This window comes from Equus przewalskii, chromosome 14, assembly GCF_037783145.1.
Source record: "Equus przewalskii isolate Varuska chromosome 14, EquPr2, whole genome shotgun sequence".
Classification (NCBI taxonomy): Eukaryota; Metazoa; Chordata; class Mammalia; order Perissodactyla; family Equidae; genus Equus; species Equus przewalskii.
The window spans coordinates 76,377,203-76,393,973 of record NC_091844.1 but is presented as its reverse complement, the minus strand read 5'-3'; the positions used below and the strand labels follow the sequence as shown (position 1 = coordinate 76,393,973).

Genomic DNA, 16,771 nt, shown 5'->3' with positions numbered 1-16,771 from the left:
TTACAGTAGCACTATTTGCAATATCCTCAAGCTGGAAACTATCCAAGTGGTCCATTGACTGTAGAATGGTATGTAAATGTGGTTTCTTCATATGACGAAATACTATACAGCAATAACAATGAACAAACTATGAAACAAACGAGATGTGTGGAACACTATGGTTGGATCATACAAACATAATGTTGAACAGAAGAAGCCAGGGACAGAAGACTACATCCTAAATGTTTCTACTTACATAAAGCTCGGAAGCAAGCAAAATGAATCTATGCTGTGAGAAGTCAGAAGACCCTTGGGAGAATGAGATAGGAAGAAGGCATAAGGGGGCTTTAGGTCTGGTGGTAATGTTCTCCGTGATCTGGATGCTGGTTTACATGGTGGGGTTCAGTTTGTGAAAATTCCTTGAGTTGTATACCTAAGAGCTGTGCACTTTTTTCAATGTGTATTATACTTCAATAAGGTTACAAGAAAAAAAAAAAAAAGAAAAAGAAAAGAACAAGGACCATTGCTCTCACTGTCTTTGCAGCTGAGAGTTCGGGCCTCAGTTACGATTTCTGTCATTTCCCTCTTCTGGGACTTTGTGGCTTATTTCCCCCTTGGTGGCCAAAACTGGAACAAACAACCCCAGCAGAATGAGAAGATGTACTGTAAGACGGCAGACTGTGTGCAAAATCTGGTCAAGGTGATGTTTCTAAACATTCGATTGGCTGACCTGGCCTCCACAGTTGCCCCTTCTCAGCTCCCAAGGCAGGTCCCCAGGTGCTGGCCTCAGTCCAGAACTCAGCCTAAGAACAGCTTGCAGCTGAAGCTCTGTTGCCTGAGTAGTTTGTGGACCTAGGTTCCTCATCCAATGGACTGCAGAGCTACTTTTTTTTTTTAGGAAGATTAGCCCTGAGCTAACTGCTGCCAATCCTCCTCTTTTTCGCTGAGGAAGACTGACCCTGAGCTAACATCCATGCCCATTTTCCTCTACTTTATATGTGGGATGCCTACCACAGCATGGCTTGCCAAGCGGTGCCATGTCCGCACCCGGGATCCAAACCGGTGAACACCCGGCCACCGAAGTAGAATGTGTGCGCTTAACCACTGCACCACGCCGCCGGGCCCTGCAGAGCTTTTTTGTGTGTGAATCAACTTTACAGTTTTTAGGTAAATGGTATTTTAAAACCTGTTGTTGGCCAGAAATCTGGATTGTATCACAAGTAGGATAGAGTCCATTATCAGCCGAGTTGCAACATTGGTGTTTTAGTTAACAGATAAACCCTGGAATCTCAATAGATTGACTCAATAGAAGTTTATTTCCAGCTTATGTAAAGTCTAATGGCGGCCGTAGCAGGGAGGTGGGGCGGGGGAGAGAAGGCTTGGCTCCATCAGGCTTATGCAGGCTCTGGCAACTTCAACATGTGGCTTCAAGGTCGCCTTGGATGCTGACATCCGACTACCAGATAGGAGAAAATATGAATGGAGGGCTGAACAGTTTTATTGGTCAGGCCTGGCAGTGGGATCCATCACTTCTTCCCACTTTTCATTGGTCAGATGTGGTCATATGTACACACTTAATGTCAAGGGAAGTTAGGAAGTGCGGTCCAGCTGTGAGCATGAGGGAAGGAAAACTAATTTCATGAATAGCTAGCCAGACTCTGCCACACTTGGATTTATCGACAAGCAGGGAAAAATTAAACAGAGAAAGATGGGTATAAAAGTAAATGTGATCCTCTATTGGCTGGAATATGTCACAAGTGAGACACTAGGAAGTCTGGTGGGCTGAAGGGAGGGATGTAAAATAAGACTAAACTCTTATCATAACTCAGAGTTGATTATTATTATTTTTTTGATGTTATAGACTCAAGTTGCAATACTGGAAAAGGGGCAATCACGTCCATACCCTGGTGAGTAAACAGAACAGGAAGACCAACTTTCCTAATTGATGCCCTCCCATGCCAACCTATTCCTTTTTTTTATATTCGCTCCCATTGGAACAGTCACCTGAGCCTGACTCGGGGAGCAGTTTTTCCATCTCTACTTTGTCCAAGTATTTACTAAGTCCTGTCAAGTTCCTGCCTACATTATATTCATTCTATTGCATTGTTCCATTTCTACTGATACTGTCCAAATTCTAGATGTCTTTAGCTCTCAGCTGGGTTATTGCAATAGATCTCTAACATGTCTTCCCCCTTATTCTCTCTATTTTTATCTAGGCTCCATATATTCTCAAAATAATCTTAAAGTGCCATTATTCACGCATTTCAATGACTCCCCAAATTAAATAATTTAATTTGCCTACCAAATTAAATATAAACTCCTTAGTTTAACACACACAGGATTTCTCAGTTTGGCCCTGAAATGACCTAACCAACCTTACCTCTGGCAATTTAAAAATCCTACAAACCCTGCATTCCAGACCAATTAACTCCTTGTCATTCTCTATACTGTACCCTCCTCAAGTCCATTTTACAGGCTGGTGAGCTCCTAATCATTAATAATAACCTGATTCAAATAACACCTCCTCCATGTGACTTCCAGGCCTCTGCCAGAAAGAGTTAATTCCAATAAGATTTATCTCTAATATAGCACTCATCACATTGCATTGTATTTTCTTGTTATCCACCTGCATTGCTGGACTGTCCGAGAAGGCAGTGCAGTGGAGTGGAAAAAGCGAGGATTTCGGAGCCAGATTAGACCTGGACTTGAACCCAACCTCTCCACACTACTACCTGTGTTGCCTCAAGCTACCCAAGCTCTCTGAACTGCATGTTCCTCTTCTCTAAGATGAAGATAGGAAGATTTAAGATATGAGGTTGGTGTGAGGATTATAAATGTATATGATATCTAATATGGGACCTAGCACCATGTGCCTAATTTATTTCTCCCCTCTTCCACTTCCTTCTTATATTTTGTCTCATATGAAAACCATCATAAGCATTCAGTGAAGGTTTGTTGAATGAATCAGCTAGAAAGCTCAGCAGCCTGGGACTATTCAGTGCACACCTGCATCATAGCTCTCCCATGGCCCCATCCCCTGGCAATGGGGAAAAGATCTGCAATGTAGTTTATCTTTAATGATCATTAGAAAAGATTTGTTTAAACTTTTTGCTCTCTCTTGACTATGGCAGGGAGAAGTTTTCATCAAGGATGGTTAAAATCAGGAGACTCATTTTCTTTATTACTTTCGCTTTTTAAAATAGTTTTTAAAGTTTGTTTTATAAAACTACTTTTACAGTAATTTTCTAAGTAGTTTTACTTTAGCTTTAGGTTTGGAAATCAGGCACTATAAGTTCTCTGATTTTTGTTCTTTTTATTTTGAGGTTGTATTGGCTATTCTGGTCTTTTGTTTTCATATAAATTATTGAATCAACTTATCAATGTCTCCCAAAAAGACTTCTGGGATTTTGATAGGGATTTCATTGAAAATGTAGCCCAATTTACAGAGAACATATATTTTAACAATACTGAGCCTTTCAACCTATAAACACTGTTTATTTATTTAGGTCTTTTTCCATTTTGTTCGGCAATATTTTGTAGTTTTCAGTATAAAGCTGTTACCTAAGTTTTATTTAATTTAGTCCAGGTTTTTGAAGTTTTTTAGTGCCGTTGTAAATGACATAGCTTTGTTTTCCAGTTGTTTAACGCTGGTGTGTAGAATTTTTAACCTGCAATATTGCTAAATTAACTTATTAGTTTATGAATATATGAATATGTGTATACAAAATTCCATAAAGTTTTCTACTAACAAACCATATTATCTATAAATAAAGATGGTTTTATTCCTTCCTTTGTAATCTATATGCCCTTTATACTTCTTCCTGCCTTATTGCACTAGCTAAGATGTCCAGTAAAATACTGACTAGATGTGGTAAGAGTAGACACATTGCCTTGTTTAATCTAGGAGGAAAAAGCTTAATATTTCACCATTAAATATAGTGTTACTTGTAGGATCCTATAGACGCTATTTATTAGATTGAGGAAGCTCCTTTCTCTTCCTAAAATTTTAATTATTTTTTATCATAACATGTTGAATGTGTTCTTTTATATATTAAAATGATTATATGATTTTTCTTCTTTCCTCTGTTAAAATGGCGAATAACATTGATTTATTTTCTGCTGATTTCTTTGCATTCCTAGATTAAACTCTGCCAGACCATGATGAATTATCCTTTCCTCGTATTGCTGAAGTTAATTTTACATATGTCATCAACAATTTTTGCATTTATGTTCTTGAGGGATATTCCTCTTTAATTCTATTTCCTTGTAATATCATTATCTGGTTTTGTTATTAAGGTTACTATGCTGGCCTCATAAAACAGGTTTGGAAGTCTTCTCTTTTCTCTTTCGTGAAAATGTTGGTATAGGATTAACATTGCTTCTTCATTAAATGTTCAATAGAACTCAGCAAGAAAGTCATACTTTATGAGAAAGTTTTGAATAATAAATTCAGCTTTGTTCAGAGATATTCAGGGATGTAGCTATTTACATTATAATTCCTTCTTGTCATTTGATAAAAATATATTTTCTTCTTGTCATTTGATAAAAATATTTTTCAAGGAATTTTTCCCTTTCATCTAAGTTATTGAATTTATTTGTATAAGATTATTCATATTTCCTTATTACTTAAAAAACATTTCTGTTTTGAAATAAATTTATATTACAGAAGAGTTGCAAAGATAGTACAGAGAGTTCCAGTATGTCTTTCACCCAGCTTCCTTTAGTATTAACATTACATAACCATGGTAAATTTGTCAAAAACTAAGAAATTAACATTGATACAATACTACTAATTAAAGACAATTTAGATGTCACCAATTTTTACACTAATGTCTCTTTTTCTGTCCTAGGATCCAGTGTAGGATACTACACATCAGTTGTTTTTCACCCTCATCTCATCTGTGACACTTTCTCAGTCTATTCTTGCTTTTCATGATGTTGACAGTTTGATAGTTTAAGTGGCAAATATTTTGTCCTATTTTTTTAAATTAAAGTTTTGTAGTTTTGAGTTTTAATTTTGTTCTCCAATCCATATTTGAATTAATTTTTACGTATAGTGTGAGGTGCAGATCCAAGGTAAATTTTTTTTCTGTATATGCAAGGCCAACTTTTCCAGAACCATTTGTTGAAAAGTTGACCCTTTCTTCACTCAGTTGTCTTTGTCAAAATAGATTGTCTATATATGGATGGGTCAATTTCTGGACTCTGTTATACTGATCTATTTGTCTATCCTTAAGCCAATACTAGCCTGTCTTATCTTTGTAAGACCAAATCTTTGGAGGTCTGCCTTGTGAACTTCATTTACATAGGCCTCTCCAGACTCAGAGCTCTGTCTTTTCTTCTTAAGGAAATAGGTCAGCATGTCCAGAGATCACCCTCCTGCACAGCAGCCTGGAAATTTTCTCCAGATCTTAAGCTGAGCAATTGAGGGCACAATTTGTTCGTTTCTTCTATCTCAAGGATCAATCTCCTGAATTGCCTGATAGCTCTTGTCTGAAAACTGTTGTTTCATATACTTTCTCCATTTTTAAAATTGCTTCAGATGGGAAGGAAAATTCCATCTCATTACTCTATTTTCACCAGAAGCATAAGTCTGTATTGACTTTTTAGGTACATGTCTTTTTGATTGATTTTACTGGTTGCTTTTAGATATTACAATATAGATCTTTAAGTTATCAAGTTAACCTTCAAATAAAATTATACTGTTTAATAAACATTAAAGAATCTTGTAACTATGTTTCCATTTACTCTTCTGCTCTTTGTTCTCTTATTATTTTTTATATTTTCTCTGTATATGCGATGTCACAGTATCTTATTATTTATATTTTAAACTGCCTATAAAGGCATTTTTAGATGCCTATGAAGTATTTCAAGATGCTAACATAAAAAAACTTTTATGTTTACTAAGATATTTACCCTTTTTTGTACTCTGTATTCTTTCCTGTAAGTCTGATGTTTCATCTGGTTTAATTTTCCATCAATCTGAGGAGACATTTTATCTTTTCATTTGAGATTAATTATTTTTAACTTTGTGTGAATAAAAAATATTCATTATTTGTCTTCATTTTTGAAGGATATTTTCAATGAATATAGAATTCTAGATTGACAGCTTTTTTCTTTTCAGCACTTCAAAATTATTGTTCCATTGTTTTTGGGTCTCCACTGTTTCTGGTAAGAAGACAGCTGTTATTCAGATCATAGGGTTTTGTTTTTGCTTTGGGTCCATTTGAGACTTTCTCTTTCTCTTTGATTTCACATGTTTCATACTTGTGTTTACATGTGGTTTTCTTCGTATTTATCCTTTTGGGGATTAATTGGATTTTTGAATCCATTGGTTGATGTCCTTCATCAATTTTGAAAAGTTCTTGGCCTTTGTATATTTAAATATTTATTCTGCACTATTATCTTTCTTCTGCTTCTGGAACTCCAATAACATGTGTGTTAGAATTTTTCATATTGTCCCACAGATTTCAGATGGTCTGTTCTTTTTGAAAAATAGTTCTTGTTTTTGAGTCTCATTTTGGTTACTTTATATTTATCTATCTTCAAGTTCAATGGTTCTTTCCTCTGCTGTGTCCATTTTAATTTTAAAGCTTTATATTGAATTCTTTATTTCTGATATTGTATCTCCCATTTCTAGAGTTTCCATTTGGTTTAAAAAATAGTTTCTATTTGTCTAATATAGTCATTCAGTCTTGAAGCATGTTGTATGATTTTTACACTAGATCCTTTAGCATTTTTATCCTAGATAGTTTCAAGACTCTGTCTGACATTTCATCCTCTGGGCTGTCTCTGGGTCTGCTTTCATTGACCGTTTCTTCTATTGTCTGTGGGCCACATTTTCTTGTCTTGATGTATCTTGTAATTTTTGGTCATATGGCAGACATTTTGTATTAAAAATAGACTGAAGCAAACAAAAATTACCTCCAGAAAAGAATACACACTTCTTTCCATCAGTCTTTTAGAGGGAAGGCCTATGTCAGTCTGACCCATCATTGAGCTCAGCCTGGGCTTAGTAGCAGCTTTAGTTTGATTCAGTTCATTTGCTACAAGCATTAGTTGTTGTGAAGTTGCCTTGGGACTTTCTCTTCAGCAGGATTTATGATCTGGAACTGCTATAGTTCTGGAGATCTTTTTATGGATGACAACTGAGTTAACAGCTTTCCAAACTCTCTGCTTTATAATCTGGTTGTTTGATTTATGAGTTGCTGGGGGGTTCTCTCTGATCTCTAGACCAGTCCTTGTGTTTTTGTGTCTTAGCAAAATTTTTTTCCCTGCTGGCCTGCCTAAGACTTCTGAGGGCAGCTTCACTCCACTCTGTGATGCCTTGGAATGCTTTACATTTCTCTTAAATGTCTTGCATTTCCTCAAGCTTTTGGTGCCTGAGAACCAGTAGTGCCTCCCATGAATTTGTTTTAGCTCTCTTGTCTTACTTCTTGCGTCTGAGAGTGGCTGCTTTGTACCTGGAGGAGGCACTGTGCACCTCATGGGTGATCTCTCTTAGTGTTCCTGACCTGCCTAAACCTTTGGCAGACTACCTCTGAGCACTCAATGAAGACCTGTTGGAAAGATTTGGCGGGTGATTTCAATCTAACTCTGTGTGTGGGGTTTCTCAGAATATTAATTGGTCACACTAGCCTATACACAGTCTTAAAATTCTGTTAAAATTTCAACTGGGTTCTCCTTATCTGCAGCTATGATTTGTTCCCTACCACTCTGCCAGGGATGCAAGCAGCTGAGAATCTCTTCTCTCTTACAAAGAGCTTAACCTTTCTTGGAATTTCGTTCAGTTAGGTTTCTTTGTGTTTTCAACTCATATATTTGGAAAAAAACCAAGATGTTGTAGTTTCTCTGGTTCGTTCTGTTTTGTTAGCGTGAGACCAACCCAACACTCTCTTGTGACTTTCTACATCCTAAACAGAGGCAGAACATTTATGTGTGATATTTTTTAAAAATTTCCTGATTTACTCAGATTGCCTGGAAATTTCAGCAGTTACCATGCTGTAGGAGAATTCTAAAGGGGATGTTCCCCACAATAGCTTCTATGTGATTAGACAGAACAATTTTTCACTTCCATAAGACCGTTCCCTAATTCTATTTTGTTGTGCTCTGAATCATAATAATTAGCTAGCTCTAGGAACGGGTAGAATCATGTAGTACTAGTTGCTTTAGAAATTCTGCTAATAACACAACTCATATTTATGTGGTACTTCTACAGGGATTCAGTCTTATTTACTGCTACATTCCCAAATCCTAGAACAGAATGTACAGAGACCAAACATTCAATAAACATTTGTTGAATGACCATTTAATCTTTAAATGATTCCCGAAGATAAACAGAAAAAGGAAAGAACTCACATTTATTAAATGTCTACTTTGTGTTAGGCACTTATCCACAAGCTTTATACACACTATTTCACTTAATCCTTAGAGTAACACTGTGGTGCATTATTATTAATATTTTAAAGAATAAGAAACTAAAGTCTCAAACCTGTCAAAGAGAGCTCAGCTCCACTAGGACTGAAGTCAGCTCTTGGTTCTTGACCTTTTCCATACTACCACCCTGTCTCTCATAAAATGGCTCTCCCTGTATAAGAAAACTGAGGAACACAGTGTCTCTTGAAATTCTTCGCCCTTTGTAATTGAGACATCTCTTCTCAGTTATAACCAAGTTCAAATGTCTGCATCAGGGAAGAAAAGAGACACATGTACAAATTTAGATTCTCTTTATGTATTTGACATCCGTTATGAAAATGAACTTTTTTTCAATAACAAATTCTGTCTGTGTAAGAACATTGATGTACTTGAGTGAATAAAAATGCTATTAACATCTTAATGCTATATGTTTATTTCTTAAAAACTCTTCAGTTGTTCGAAAAAATTCCAAGGTCATCCTATGCTCCCATGCATATCTCTGCCATTTCTCACAGATGCTCCTTGGTTTTATTAAGCCAATCAAATAGCATCCTTTCCACTAGAAATGAATTTAAACCATTAGCGCATGAATTTACTACCTTTTAATGACTCTTGCATGGATGTATCATAGTATGTTTGCATTAAAGTAATGTTAAAAAGTGATCAATTGGCTATTTACAGAAAACTGAATTTATTGAAAGAAGTGGATACTTAGGAGCCAGCTCCGGTGGCCTAGTGGTTAAGTTCCACATGCTGTGCTTCGGTGGCCTGGGTTCAGTTCTGGAGCGTGGACCTACACCACTTGCCAGTGGCCATGCTATGGAAGCTTGGCAGTGGATGTTAACGCAGGGCAAATCTTCCTCAGCAAAAAAAAAAAAGAAAGAAAGAAAGAAAGTAGATATTTAATAAAAGTTGAAATGACTGCAAAATCTGTAATTTTTAAAAAATAAATGCATTTCCCAATTAGCAAAATATATATAAAACAATTTTTTTAAATCCATATATTGTAGTTTTAAAATTGAATCTCTTGATTGCTCATTTTTCTTTCTAATATTTACATTGAATTTGATTAAATTGATTTCCATCAGAGTACTGCCATTTTGACTACTTGTTTACATACATTTTTCAGAGATACTAGGGAATAACGAGATAAGGAAATGTTGAAAGATTCTGAATCTCCATGAGAGGAAAGGGAGATAAAGAGTCAACACTTGGATGCAGGGTAGTGTTTCTCCAAAGGCACATCTGTCTTAGAACCTGTACAAAGGAGTTCCACTACCAAAATATCAAGAGGTTCTTATTTTCTGACATGAGACCCTGGAGAGAAACAATATGTATAACACAGCATGAGAAATATCCTGCAGAACTTATTGTTGGGAAATATTTTATTTCCACCAAGTTGCTAATCTGCTTTCTTCATCCCTATAATGACAGCTATGTAATTCATCCTGCTTATCTTTACCTTGACTCTCAGGAACCTCAGTATCAAGTTATACAGAGAGCTTATCAGAATGCTAAGTTCTGTCACCACACACACACACACACACACACACTACATATTGAAATTTGTATGAATATAGTGTATGTAAATATATATACATATGTTGAAATATATGTATGTATAATAGTATATGTATAAAGAGAAAGAACACACTCCATGTAGTCAGTAGCAGCCTATGATTTGCCTATTTGCTTCAGTCCTAGTTTTCTCATTCTACATTAATGTTATTGGGCATCTTGGTTGCAAGACACCTTCAAACTTCCTAGAGAAGTGGGATGTAAATAAATAAAAAATGCCATATGAAATATATATCAAATAATAATTTAGTAATGTTTGCAAAAGATTAAAAAGATGGAGGAGAGGCTAACAATTCAGAAAAGAGAGCACAGTTGATGGGGTCAGGCTTAGGGAGAAAAAAAATGTATGAGCCTACTAATGCCTATGTGAATTATGGCAAACGAATTAATGTTTGTGAGCTTCACACTTATGCCTGTATAAAATGGGGCTACTAACACCTATCTCACTGGCTTGTGGTCGGAATCAAATGAGATAATGTAGCAAAAGTGCTTCACAACCTGTAAAATACCACTCAGTAGAGAGGATACTGCCATGTTGCCCCCGCCATCTTCTCCTACTCCCAAGTGCATTTGTTGCTCAGCCAAAGAGTTCACGCCCCAGAATCCCCATCTGAGCTCCCTATTCTCGGAATAGTTCTTGTAGAGTCAGAGCATTGCTGGTCATCTGTCTTCATTTCCAAAGTCACACCTGTCAAACCTCATCGATCCATCTTTGTGGAGGTGGGGGATGGGGCATCTTGGGTGAACAAGGCAGTCTAAAATAACAGAAATCTGAATTATTTTCTATCTTTAAAAGCAATTCAATTTCATTTCTTTCAAATATGCAAACTGTGTACCTAGAACAAGATGAATAGCATTGTCCTTTAGAACCTTGCTTTGGTGAATAGCCAAATAAGATTCATGATTAGCACACCAATTGCGATTAGGAACAATTAAGTGACTTAAATGCTTATTTCCCTTCCTTTACCTTGTTTACATTATTAATTTAATCAACTGACTCTTTCTTTAAAGAATACAAGGTGAACGTTAAACCTCTAACTTAAGTTACATTCAGTGGTCACGAAGTAAACTTCCAGATGTTTCCTTCATTATAATAGTATCATATGCTTGTGCTTTAGAGATTACAAAGTATTTTATGGTATAGTGATCTCATTTTGTCCTTCCAACAACCCTATGAGATGAACTGGAAAGTTCTCTTATCTCTATTTCACAGATGAGGAAAGGGAGACTCCAAACCGTTAGGTTACTTATATAAGACCACACAGCTAGGGATCAGTCAGATCATCCACACTTTTCAGGTGAGATTTACTCTATTTTTATTGATATTATAAAGGAACCAAAGCAAAACAAATACTAGGCATGCAAGTAGGTAATTTTGTTCATTCATTCATTTTTATTCCCAGAGACTGCTACTATGCGCAGAACATAAATATCTTAGCAGAGTGCTCCTTGCATGAATGGAAAGGAAGATGGATGGAAGAATTTACTAATTGTAGTGGAGTAAAAATACCTTACCTGTTTTCACGTTGTCATTGACCCCATCCCTGTGCCATACCTGATTCTCTCAAGCAGGGCAAGTAGCATGGGAAACAATATCTTATCAGTCCTTCCTTCTTCAGGCACCCAGGGAGGGTGCTGGACGGCTGCTTGAGGAACTGGTAAACTTCAAGCATTCAGATGGCCATCTGTCCCTCTCCCTACCCCGCCCCAAATCCTCCCCATCTGCCTCACTGTTCTAATGATTTCTGTTCTTATTTTAACCTCCTGGGCCATCTTTTCTCTCTCTCTGTATGTGTGTCTCTCTCTAGGTTTCTTTCTTTCCTCCTCATCTTTTCCTCTTCCTCCTCTTCCTTCTTCTTTCCCATTCCCGCTCCCTCTCTCTTTCACATTTTTGTTCAATGAGAGTTTATTCAAAGGCAGAGCGGCATGACCAAGGTGAGGTATTTTCATAAAACAATGACCCAGGATTGGCTCACTTGAGGATTAAGAGATGCCATGTGTACCTCAGCCTAGAATCCACTTTCCTCGTGAAATAGCCGATTATCGTTGAAATATTTGGGAGCTGAGTTTTCCAGACAATTGGCTTAATTCTCTACTTTATGCATTATTGAGAATTTATTTACTTATTGCATTATTCTTCTGTATTAAGGACCTTTCTGAGGAGTATCAGATAACCGAACAATACATCAGCTGTCTCTTTTGCTGAAATTTAATGAGATTTCTGAGAATACCTTAATTAAAGTTATTAGGAGGCAGCTTTGGACTCAGTTTACGAGTTCTGTGACAACATGCCTGCTAGGGCTGTATGTCAGGCTTGGCATGTTCCACAGCCTCTCAACAGGCCTCTAAGCTTCTAATTCTTCAGCCCCCCAACTCCTGGTTCCAAGAGTGATTTTTCTAAAACATTAGATTTTATGAATCTTATACTTAAAATGCCAGTTGCTTCCTTGTCAATAATGAGATACTGTCCACACTCCTTTTCTTGCTGTGCTAGGTCCTTTGCGATGTAGCTTGGTCTGTCTCTTTCTGTCTGCCTGCAACTCCCTCCTTCACTGACTTCCCATCATCCCTGGAACATGCTGTGCCTCTCCCAATGCATCTTTTTTTTTTCCCATAGATGCTATTCCTTTTTTCTGGAATGTTTCCTCCTCTCTACATGTCCCTTCTCTATCTCACCTGGTGATGGAGATGGAGAGAAGGGGATATATTTGAGGGGCATGTCCCACATCCCAAATCTATCTCCTCTGTGGAGCTTTGGTATATTTTCCATTCAAAGCAAATCTCTCTACCTCCTTGGTGTGCTCTTGCATTATGGCCTGGAAAACTGTCTTGTATTACAATTATTTTTGTCTGTGTGTGTTTATTTTCCTCCTGGCTCATGAGTTTATATCTTATTTACCACCCTTTCTGGGTTCTGCGCTCAGTGCTTGGCACGTACTTGCTGTTCAGGAGTAGGCAGCCACTAGGTTGTTGAATTGAACTCTCCTTCTGTGCTTTGAGTTGAAGTGTCCTATGGATAATAAGATCCCTTTGGTACTCAGGAGCCAGTCCTTTATGTCACAGCCTATGAATTCAGCAAGAAATGAAAGTTTAAAATTCCTTTTCTCATATGTTAAAAGTTCAGACTGAGACTTTATTTTGGAAACACATCACAGAAATGCTGAGGATCAAAGCATTTCTTTTACACCTATAGAAGATAGTGACTTAGCTATTATACTACCTTCTGTTCTGGTGGCCCCAGGCCCTCAGAGCATGTGTTTCTATCTCAGATGGAGTCCTGAAGGTGGCTTTGGGAATTTCTGTCCTCTGCCTGGAAAATAGGTCAATTGGGGCTATTTTCCTGTGAAGGGGAGCTTTCCATCTCCCCCACTATGGAACGTATAGATTGAGTTTAATTTTTCTACTATTGTGAATCACATTTCTGGATTTTATCGGTAAAGTTTTATTTCATGTTGTGTCCAAGGCTGATGACTATCTTGCCTAAGCGATATGGCAAGGATTTGGAGTGGGGAGACTTTGGTTCTGGGCACACGACTTTGGGCAAGTCATTCACCTTCTCCAAGATTCTATAAGTGAAACTTATATATAGTGATGTACATACCTTATTGTGTTGTTGGATGGATTGTACAAGCTGGTGTTTGTGAATTGGTTTCTCAGCCTGCCAGGTAGACTGTGGAGGAGTTCCTGCTCTGCAGATGAGGAGGTTAGGAGGCTGGGATACAGTTGAAAAGGTCCTTTCCAGTGCTGCCATTTGAGGGTCATTGTTTGTATCTCATATTTTCTCTTTGTTTGGATCCAAATTAATTTTCATGTGTTTAATGCATAAGTGCATATATGTGTCCCCCTGTCTGGGACTCAACCTTTTCTTGTGCCATGAATCTCTTAGGTACATGGTGAAGGAGATGAGTCTTTTCAGAGACTAATGTTTTTAAGTGTATAAAATAAAACATTAAGCAGACCAAGAAAATTGCATTGAAATATAGTCCTAGCTATAGATCCCTTGAGAACTCTTGGACCGCAGCTTGAAAATTCTGAGAGTCTCTTAAAAATTTAAAATCCAGAGTGGAACTTAAGAGTCGTAGCTCCCTACACCCTCACTTTATAGATGAGGAAAATGGGATTCCAAAGACGGTTCTCGAAAACTGGTCCAGAACCCCACAGGGAGTTTTGTTCAGTGGATATTTGCAAGAATATGGTACTTCTGTTTACTCTGTTTCCAGCCACAAACCATCCTTGGAGTTATTTGTGCCTTGGTTCTTGTTTCTAGCTCATAACATTGTGGTCTCACTGGGTTGAACACTATTTGGAGTGATTTACTGGCTGATTATTTCAACCCAAAATGGAGATCATAAATGGAGACTTCCTAAATATTCAGTATACCCCACCAAAGTGCATTTGCTCCATCAAGGTTATCCTAGTATTAATTATTCACAGGCAGAGCACTGACAAATGAATTTTAATTGCAAATAAGTGCCATCGCTGTCTATTGCATAATTTATGATTCCATTTGTTAAACTAAGACAATGAGAGTTGATGAAAGGCATTAAGTGGCCCCAAATTAAAGGTGATTTGCGTTCAAAAGCTTGTATCTATGTGAGTGTAACATAAATTCAGTTTTTCTGAGACTCTATCCCTACACTGGTGATAAATACACCAGGTAAGCTGTGTTCCATCGGATTCTGTGTCTGGCTTGAGATGCATCAGTCTGGGCTTCCTGGAGATCTGTGGCCCAGCCCATGATGAGATTGCCTCTTGTCCATGTGACACTCAGCAGCTGCCATCTTTCACTATGGTTCAGGGCCTGTCTTCTGGAGTTTGGCTTCATGAGAGCCTGGCTGAATGGCTTTGTCTTCATTGCACTCCGAGGCTTTGCTGAGGAGAATTTGGACAAGATGGCAAAATGGCACTGGGGAGGTTCATTGGAAACTATTTCTGTGAAAATGAGGAGAATGTTTTTCTTTGCATGGGACAGATACTCCTACAGATCAGCATCTCACCTAGGTTAAGTGCAGTCTCTGAAATTGCTCGCTGTTCTTCCTACAGTGTAACATGAGATGAAGATTGAACTGAAGATGGAATCTTTTGCATAATAAATTTCCAGATAGTCTGTTAAGAAAAGGGTCCTGGAGGAGATGACTTATGGTGTGTGCAATAAGGTATTTGAGATTCAAAATGTGCATTTTGAGAGTTCATTCTAGGGGTCTGACTTCCCTTTCTTTGAAGAAACAGAGATGTTAGTAGGATATATTTGGTCTTTGAATCCTTCTGATTTGTTCTCTAAAGATGAAATTTTATCCAAGCATAAGGTAAGGATCTGGAAACAATGAGCTTTGATATAACTGTTTTTATGTTCTGTGATTAATTAATAACCAAGATAGGTTTGTTGATTTTTTTTTTTTTAACGATTGGTACCTGAGCTAACAACTGTTGCCAATCTTCTTTTATTCCCCCCCTTCTTCTTCTCCCCAAAGTCCCCCAGTACATAGCTGTATATTCTACTTGTGAATGCCTCTGGTTGTGCTATGTGGGATGCCATCTCAACATGGCTTGATGAGTGGTGCCATGTTCATGCCCAGCATCCGAACAAGCAAAACCCTGGGCCTCTGAAGCAGAGCATATGAACTTAACCACTCAGCCACGGGGCAGGCCCCAATCGACTTTTGATAATATGTCATGTACTGAAGTGGGACGAACAAATGACCCAGACCGGAGACCCTCTTGCCAGGCATTGCAAGGCTGTCAGCTACACAGAGAGTCTGTTTCCTGCCAAGGCAGGAGTGACACGCTTAGCAGTTCTCTGATACCCAGGCCAGCTCAGGCCAGGAAGCATGAGTCCATTAAGAAGTTAGGGAGACACAGAAGGTGCCAGCACAATTAGAACTCCCCATGTCAGAAGAATGCAGAGTAGAGAGCAGACAGTCAAAGGGAAGACTATTTGCAAAGGGAGAGCTCAAGGCCCACCCTGACAGCTTTCTGTGCATCTGCAGGGAAAGATTACATTCTTTGTACTGCCTGGTTATTGTTGCTATGTGAGAATGGATTCAAGAGGGAGGGATTCTCGAGAGAAGGGATGCCTGAGAATAGATTAATGAAGGTGTGTGGCAGGGCTTTGCGCACTGCTCTGGGCTAGCCAGGCTGTGCTGTGCTCTCTGGCCAGGGTGCCTGTGGGGCTAGGCTGAGCCCCACATTCACAGCTGGTCTCCACAAAGTCCTGTTTGGTTCTACAAATTGTTATTTAGTGAAGATACTAACATGACCTAGGCAGAGTCCCAGTGCTTGGGACACTCACAATCTCACAATAGTTTCCATCTGCTCAGTTCCCAGGGCGCCAGGCACTTTTAAGTGCTATCTCCCCTAATGTTCATAGCTGCCCTCAGGATAGCTAGGACCGTTCCTTAAATGGAGGGTTGGAATGGTTTCACTCACAGCTGGTGAGGGTGAGGCCTCGCCTCATGCTCTGTCTTCTGACTCGGAAACAGTAGTGCTTTCAAAAGTGAAGGTGGGAGGGAGACGGAGGGTGGATGAGCGTGAGCTACCCATGCGTGGGGCCTTTACAACAAGGCAGGGAGGCATTGTCTAGCGGCAATGAGGAGAAATTAAGTGGTGTGTGCTTGAGAGGGCTACGGGGGAAGCAGTGTCTCAGCTCCACCACCCGTTAGCTGGGTAAACTTGAATGAGTTGTCCATCCTCTCTGAGTTTCAGTTTCCTCATCTGTGAAAGGGACTGTGACAAATGCATACTTAGTAGAGCTGTTGTGAAGAGCAGGTAAGACAGTTTAAAGTGCTGATATGGTGAGTGG

The 16,771-nt window shown here is 38.5% G+C and overlaps 1 protein-coding gene across 5 annotated transcripts in view; it reads left to right on the top strand.

Annotated features, from left to right (window-relative positions):
* Positions 1–16,771, top strand: part of KCNS3 (potassium voltage-gated channel modifier subfamily S member 3) — a 190,646-nt gene that overhangs the window by 101,118 nt on the left and 72,757 nt on the right. For 2 of the 5 annotated variants that reach the window (XR_011526676.1, XR_011526677.1), the window contains exon 4: positions 1,841–1,886. The exons of 2 other annotated variants lie outside the window; for them this stretch is intronic. The gene's annotated coding sequence lies outside the window, so the exon portion shown is untranslated. Of the gene's footprint in view, positions 1–1,840; positions 1,887–2,630; positions 2,795–16,771 lie in introns of those variants that run through there. One more of the 5 variants, XR_011526681.1, reaches the window with a different exon arrangement.